Source organism: Peromyscus maniculatus, chromosome 19 (genome assembly GCF_049852395.1).
Source record: "Peromyscus maniculatus bairdii isolate BWxNUB_F1_BW_parent chromosome 19, HU_Pman_BW_mat_3.1, whole genome shotgun sequence".
NCBI lineage: Eukaryota > Metazoa > Chordata > Mammalia > Rodentia > Cricetidae > Peromyscus > Peromyscus maniculatus.
The window spans coordinates 40,479,984-40,488,107 of record NC_134870.1 but is presented as its reverse complement, the minus strand read 5'-3'; the positions used below and the strand labels follow the sequence as shown (position 1 = coordinate 40,488,107).

Here is an 8,124-nt window from a genome sequence, read left to right as displayed (position 1 = left end):
GAGGGAGACACTAGTGCCTGTGGGGAAAATAGAAGGTAAGACTGTAGAAGTAAGCTTAGTTCAACCATCAAGCGACTTGAGTAATTTTTTATGATATTTGGATGAGGTGAACACAAGCAATGACCACTCACCATTTCTGGTCAACAGTTTGGCATTCGTGATGTATTTGACCTGCACAGTCATTTCACATCTGACTCTTCTCATGGCCACCTCTGTTGCTTGCCCGTTGCTCTCATCTCAGATAGGCCAAATTCATTGTCACTTTGTAAGTGGTGCAGGGCAGAAAATGGGAGTGTCGCTATTTTTCTGAGGACTGGTTGTAACTCTCATTTTGGAAAACTGCCTCTTATGCTATAGAGTCCCGTTATCCTCCCCTGAATAGCCACCCTCCTCCTCTGTCTATCTCACAGGAAATACTCAGTGTATTCACTCACCTTTTGCACTTTTGGAGTGTTCAGGATATCTGGGTCTCAGGTTCAATGCCAAACATTCTTTCCCAGGTCTTCTCTGCTTAGTTATTCCATGGTGCAATTTCTTCTTCAACATTTCTCTTCGTTTTTGCTGTGAGCCTTTCCTGAGTCACTGAAAAAAAAAATAATTAAAGCTATCGAGCCTCTGTATATAGAATTTTTTTTTCAGAATTGTCTGACTGTTTCTGACATAGTATTACCTGTTGGGTGTGAGGTAGGTGTAAATGAAAACGAGTAGAACTGTATTTTTTTCTCTGTCTTTTCCTGCATATTCCACAAGGATGTCTTATTCACCCCAGAATGTATTTCCCATTTTTCCCACTCTTTGCCTCTCTTTGTCTTCCACTAAATCATGCTTAGCCTTCTGTTTTACTCTTTTCCTTGTTCTTCTGTCTCTGTGCCCTGTCTCCTCTGTTTCTTTCTACTTGGAGCTAAAGATTGAGTCTAGGCCCCCACACAGGCTGTCTTAGTCAAAGTTATGTTGCTGTGAAGAGACATCATAACCAAAGCAATTTTTATAAAAGAAAGCATTTAATTGGGCTTGGCTGATATTTCAGAGGTTTAGTCCATTATGGCCATAGTGGGAAGCATGGTGGCATGCAGGCAGACATGGTACTGGAGAGGTAATTAAGAGTTTTACATCTGGATTGGCAGACAGTGGGAAGAGAAAGACACTGGGCCTGGCTTGAGCATTTGAAACCTCAAAGCTCACCACCAGTGACACTTCTTCCAACAAGGCCACACCTACTCTAACAAAGCCACACTTCCTAATAGTGCCTCTTCCTATAAGCCTATGGGGGTCCATTTTCTTTCAAATCACCACATAGGCTAAGCGTGTGCTCTCCTCTGAGCTACACTCCTCACTCCTTTTTGCTTTTGAATCATGAGGTGAGGCATGGCAGACCTAGTGAACCTTCTCTTTCTCAACAAGAGCTGGTGACTCTCCCTACACCAACACACATGGAAAGAAAACTATGACAGCTTCTATGTTCTAGGCTGGGCTCAGCCTTGAGAACATTCCCACCCTTGATTCAGTGATGGGTAGTCTCAGAGAGTAAGGCAAAAAGGCTTTACATGGGCTGTGGCATTTATCAAATTAATGTCTTAAAGAATCATTCTTACCTTGTGGTGAGGTTAGGGTTCTGGGGCTGAGCCAGGCTGACTGAAGCTGAGCCTTTTCAGTGTAAGCCATTATCACAAAAGAGTGCCATGGGCTTTTGCTGTGTTCAGCACTCTGACCCTTCCTGGTTAGGTCCCGGAATGCAAGAAGAAAGAAACTCAGGCCCTCTCTTTCCAGGAGTAGATAGTAATTATTTTAATCTAATCACAGAAATTCCATTTCAATCACCATACCTTTCCAATAATCGTTTAAGCCAGTCCCTGCATTCCCTAAAGTGACTTCCATTAGAAATCTTTGTGATCTAACTCAATGCAATCATTCTCATCAGATGCTTTTCCATTTCTTATCTGGGAGCAATCCCTTCTCCTTCCTGATGTGACAAGGAAGAGTGAAACTCTCTGGATGCTTTCCCCTGTTGAGATGAAACACCACTTGGATAAGACACTCTGTTGTATGGCTTAAGAGGGAGAAACAATGACCCGGGCAGACCCAATCCCTCTCAAGCCTTCCCTGCCTCTGAGCTTAGGTGAGATAGAATTTATCCCAATTTATTGCCATATTTGAGGCAAGATTTTTGCATATATGAATACCCAAATCCTTTGTTAGCTGTAACTGGGTTGAACCAGGCAGTAAATAGGGGCTACCTTATGAACACCCCCAAATCCTGGAGATTGTGAAAATGAATTAGAAGGCCAGCCATGAGACAGGGTAGTTCGGGGGGGGGGGGGCGGGTGGTAAATAGAAGGTGGATGCAAAAATCCATTTTTTCTTAAGTATTTTAGTAGTAGTTGGACTTTATAGCTTCATAATTGTGTCGGGAATGGGAAATAGTAGGCACAAGCAGGGAAGCCTTATTTATGTGTGGGGTTAAGAAGGGGTGAACAGCAACACTGAGAACTTAGCTTCTGAAGCCCCGCTTTCCACTTCTGCTTCGTTAGCACCTTTTTTCCCCTCTCAGTAACACTAAGGAGTAGATGTTAAGGAGATAGAAACCTGAGATGGAATGCTAAGTAATGTCCCATGATTGCAAAGCTAATATGATCTGACCATGGCATGAACTGTGCCTTCTAAGTCCTAATCAGACACTGCATAATTTAATAATTTAAGATGGCAAGAAAGCACAAAGCACATTTTCAGAAGGGAATCTATCTGAAATGCTGACATGAAGAGAAGTACTGTAACCTCCTAGTTCCAAGGACCACTGACTAGTTCAGAAGAGCTTTGTTTCCGATACTCACTCTTTAAGGATCTTATTCCAGGAAGCAGTGGTATGCAGAGCTCTGCTGCTTCATATGTTGCACAGTTTTGCTAAAATGACTGAGAAGATGGCAGAGCAGGGAATCTAGGTTTTAATTTTGTATGACATTGTAGTCGCTCTCCCTTATCAGTGTTCTTGCTTTCAAATTCATGTCCCATGAATTGCTTTCTTTCTTACTTTCTTAGCTCAGTTGAGATGTCATAGGCACATGCCTGTGCTAGGGAAACTTTCCTTTGAGATTTGGAGTTCTGACACCTCCTTTAGGAAAACATTCGATTCCCTCAAACAAGCAATTGCACAGACATTGTCTTTATTATATACACTCTAGGTATTCACTTTCTTTCTTTAGATAGTGTCTTAGGGTTTCTATTGCTGAGAAGAGACACCGTGACCACAACAACTCTTATAAAGGAAAACATTTAATTGGGAGTGGCTTACAGTTCAGAGGTTTAGTCCATTGTTATTATGGCAGGAAGCATGGTGGCATGTAGGCAGACAGGGTGTTGGAGAGGTAGCTGAGATCGGCAGGCAGCAAGAAGTGACAGTGACCCACACTGGGTCTAGCTTGATTATCTGAGACCTTAATGTCCACCCCCAGTGACACACTTCCTCCAACAAGGCCACACCTCCTAATAGTGCTACTCTCTATGAGTCTATGGGGGTCATTTTCTTTCAAACCATCACAGAGAGCTTATCCTAAAAGGCTAGATGGTTCTAGGAAAAATACTCCCCCATCCCTTTGCTTGTCTTTTTCTTTCTCTCTTCCAAAGTACTAGTGTAGTTAGCTTGGTCTCAGTGAGGAATGTTTAAACAACTTTTCTTAATTATTAAATTTGCTTTGATAGCAAAGAATAAACATTTTTGAAAGTGGTATTAGAAAAATTCAAAATAATGGAATTATTTTAAACTAAATGTTCTTTGTTGTTGTTGGTACTGTGTTTGATATGGCAATTTGTGAGTTAAACCATGTAAAACTGCCATTCAAAGAAGCTTAAAGGTGGTGAAATACAGGCAATACATTATGGTTCAATTTACTCTTTGCATTTGGACAGTTATGGGTTTTGAATGTAGGTGTGGTCCCATGGCAATTTCATTTTTCATTTTCCCATAAGCCTTCTGACTGAGAAAAATCTGAATATGAATTCTATTTTTAAAGTTTCTGGGGCCTTAGTCACTGACATCAAATGCTCCTTTGCAAATGAATTCCGCTGTTTCCATTATTGATTCCATTTTGTAGCCTGTCTTCTTCATATGTGGTTTACAATGACTGAGGGGTAATTACCTGATGAACTTAATTGAAAAGAAAGTCCTTCTCAATGGTGTGGATCAGTACAATTAAACTTTGCATTGAAAAGTAGCCTTAGCTGATATAGAGTAACTATTTTCTTCTTCTTCTTCTTCTTCTTCTTCTTCTTCTTCTTCTTCTTCTTCTTCTTCTTCTTCTTCTTCTTCTTCTTCTCCTCCTCCTCCTCCTCCTCCTCCTCCTCCTCCTCCTCCTCCTCCTCCTCCTCCTCCTCCTCCTTCTTCTTCTTTTTTCTTCTTCTTCTTTTGTACTGAGGATTAAATTCAGGTTTTTCTGCAGGCTAGGAATGTACTGCTGAAGGGTATCCCCAGCCTCTAATATGATAGATATCTAATTGGTGTCACACCTCTTGAACTAGGAGTATAGTTCAAATGAAATACACTCACATACTCATAGGCTTGCTAGAAGTAGATCATATCCTCTATTGGAGGAAAGCTTTGTATGATTTTAAAGTAAAAATAACTTCAAACCCGACTTCAGTTCTTGTGTAAACATCCTTCCTTTATTGTAAGGGCCCATACTTTCTAAAACTTGCACTCCACTAAGGGGAAAAGATGAATTCATTTGATTGCATACTAGTTTTTTTATTAAGAGCCATCAAATGTAAAATACTTAAAATCAATGAATTTCGCTTTATTTTTCCTTCTTTTCAAGGGCCCAGGGCTTACAATCTTACAATCTTCAGTGATAAAAAAAAAAAAAGGCCTTAACAATCATCTGGATATTGATTGCTTCAGTAGAAAAAGGTAAAGCGTTTCCTAGGTTACTGAAAATGAGGCGATAACAAGAAACACCTGCCCTCAAAGGTTACAGACCCTTGGACACAGCCCGGGGCTCATTCTCAGTGTATTGATCAGCACAGAAGTGCTTTTGCCTCTACCCCTGTTTGGCTCCCTAAGGGCTCAGCAGTGGTGATGCTCTGTATTAGGATAACCACCTCTCTGCTGCATCTTTACCATAACCACTTGACGCAGAAGTGGAAGATAGTACTTGGTACTTGGATAGTCTTTTGTGTGTGTGTGTGTGTGTGTGTGTGTGTGTGTGTGTAGGGAATATGTGTATGGTGCATTGGTGCTTATGTGTGCCCACATATACAAAAGAGGCCTCTATTGACCCTGACACCTGGCATTTTAGCTGGGCTGGCTTTGAGGGAGCTCTGCCTGTCTCTGTCGGGTAGTGCTGAGATTTCAGACACACGTAGCCATGCCTGGCTTTTTTATGTGGGTGCTCAGGGTTTGAATTCGGGTCTTTGTGTTCTCATGCTTGTGGGTGAGTGCTCTTATCCAGCAAGCCACCTCCTCAGCCTGTCTGTATGTTTTTAAAATATAGACACAATGTGAGATTCATTTCCCTCATTCTAAAATTCCTTTTTTCTTTTGATTAAATCACATTCAGATGGCAAGGGGCTTCTTCATTATTATTTTTTATATTTTCCTCTGTTCTTTTTCTTCTTCCTCTTTCTAATTTTCACCTCTGATTCTCCCCACCTGCCCCCTCTGTGGTCGAAAAAGTCAGTGGACTCTATTGTTTTTGGGGTGTGGGGCTCAAGAGCTCTTAGTGGGCCAGGTCCACTTCCTTTTCACCACCACAGGCTTCTGACTTCTCAGGATGGCACTGGCCTTGCGAACAGCCACCATGGCCATGTGCAAATCAGGGCTGTCTTTGTTCTCAAGGATCATGTACCTTATGCTGCCCATGCGTTCTTGTAGATGGTGGTCCTCAAGTAAGAAGTGGCTGGTTTTGGCTGACCAGATCTGCATTTCAGGACCACAATGACCCCATTGTCATTGGCCAGTTGCCGATTGTAGTGGAAGGAGTTGAGGGCCTTCAGATTATTGGGCTTGGTGCTATACATCTGCTTATTCCTCTTGTTCAAGAACCCGTAGTTCTGAACAACCATCCATTACAGATGCACAGACATGGCGGTGGCTCTTCTCCTTAAGGAGGCAAGAAACAGAAAAAGTTCCATCTCTGATTCTATTGTTTTTATCTCTTCAGTTTCCTCAACAGTACTTGGAAAGCCAGTTTGACATATATATTTATAATAAACTTATATAATAAATGGCGATTAGATTCCACACTACTTTATTGGCTTTTATCATAGCTACTACTGATATGTTGAATATAAAGCAACATTACTGCAACACTAGTAATTAAACAGAAAACAATTTAAAATAGTTAAGTTTCAATGATAATTTCAAACCTCTTAATTTATTTGTTCTCAGTTTAACTTAATTTTAGGGTATGCTATAACTTTTAATTCAATTTCAAGAATTTAATTTATTTAATGATTTAATTTGCCCCTTCTCATGTAACAATTTAGAGAAAATATCTACAAGGAAAGGCTAATCAATAGTTTCACCAAAGAAGTAGTGAAAGAAACTGAGATAAATTTTTTTCTTCAAGGTCTGCTTGCCATTTTAATACTGCTCTCAATTATTCCCATCAATTCCATGGTGCTCTCTACACATGATCAAATGTTTCTCTCAGACTGAGCGTCCATTGTGCATAACACACACACATGATATCTCTGGTGAACACATGAGCAAACTGCAGACAAACCTCTGTAACAGAGGCAGACAATGAAACCTCAAACCCATCTTAGTAACAGGAACAATGACACTCATAAGTTACAACCGTGTCCCTGGGCATGGGGAAGAGAACTAGCTAAAGAAACAGGAGACAGGTGGTCAGGGAGGCAGGGATGGTGCTGGAGCAGTAGCTGAGAGCTCACAACTTGAGACAATAGCCATGAGGTTGAGAGAGAGGCAGAGAGAGCTAACTGGGAATGGGATTGGGTTTTGAAACCTCAAAGCCTACCTTCAGTGACACACCTCCTCCTACAAGGCCACACTTGCTAATCCAAAATAACTTGAACAATTGGGGTCCAAGTATTCAAACATAATGGGGATCCTTCTCATTCAACCCACTGCAGTGGGTCTACTGCAGAGCTACCAGCTTGTTCCCCCAGTTCTGCTCTGACAGATTAGAGGCCAGACAACCTGTTTCTTTGTTTTTCACACTGGCTTTACATCAAAGAGAACCAAGTCTTCAGCTCTTCCCCTCTAATTAACCACACCACCCAGTGGGTCCTCCAGCCTGGAAGGAGCGAGCCATAGGCACCCATGATGTGCCTGCAGCCGGGATTGGTAGGTAGAGCAGAGGCTCAGTGAGTTCAATGTAGATCGCAGGAAAGATAGTTGCCTCCCTTTGCAGATACATTTTTTTTTTTAAATCAGCGGTGACCTCAATATGTCATCTGATATTGTTTGAAAAGATTCTGAAGCACAGCAGCTATTCATTAAATTTGAATTTGTATTTTCTTCTTTTCTGCAGCCCCCAATTTTCCTATCAGTCATGGTTTCTAATATCCCACTATCTCTGGCCACACTGCCAATGCTGTCAGTTACTGAAACATTGTCACGAAGGAACAGTTTATTTTTTTTTGAAGAGATGAAAAGCAGATCACAGAGGCAGACTATTGGTGACTTGCTGGAATGTTCTCCAGTTCAGAACACTTCAGCTTAGGTTATGAATTACCATTCATTATTTTATGTTCACTGGTAAAGTGCTTCTCAAGTAATTGATTCTGCAAAAATCATTCATTACTTGAAACAATTGTCAATTTCTTCATTTGTGTGTGAGCTATCTAGTTATATACTGTAGAAAATAGACACATAGAGGGTGAGTGGTTACAATGTGTCAGCGTGGCATTTTATCCATTAATACTTGTGCCATGGGTAATTTTTCTGTAGAAACCTTTTATTGCATTTTGTCACCTCATTTGAAATGATTAATATTTTGTTTCTAAACAGTTTTTTTCTTTATTACCTATTAAAAGCAAACACCTGAGACTGCAGGCAAGATGTGAGGGTTCTTGATTTTCAGTGCTCTCTTCCTTAAGCACCACAAGCAGGAATGAATGCGCTCAGCTGGGCAGGGAAGGAAGTGTCATTTGATACTGGACGGTCTC

At 41.0% G+C, this 8,124-nt stretch overlaps 1 pseudogene; it reads right to left on the bottom strand.

Annotated features, from left to right (window-relative positions):
- Positions 1 to 5,030: 5,030 nt before the first annotated feature.
- On the bottom strand, positions 5,031 to 6,072 carry LOC102904296 (large ribosomal subunit protein eL28 pseudogene; annotated as a pseudogene).
- Positions 6,073 to 8,124: the final 2,052 nt, after the last annotated feature.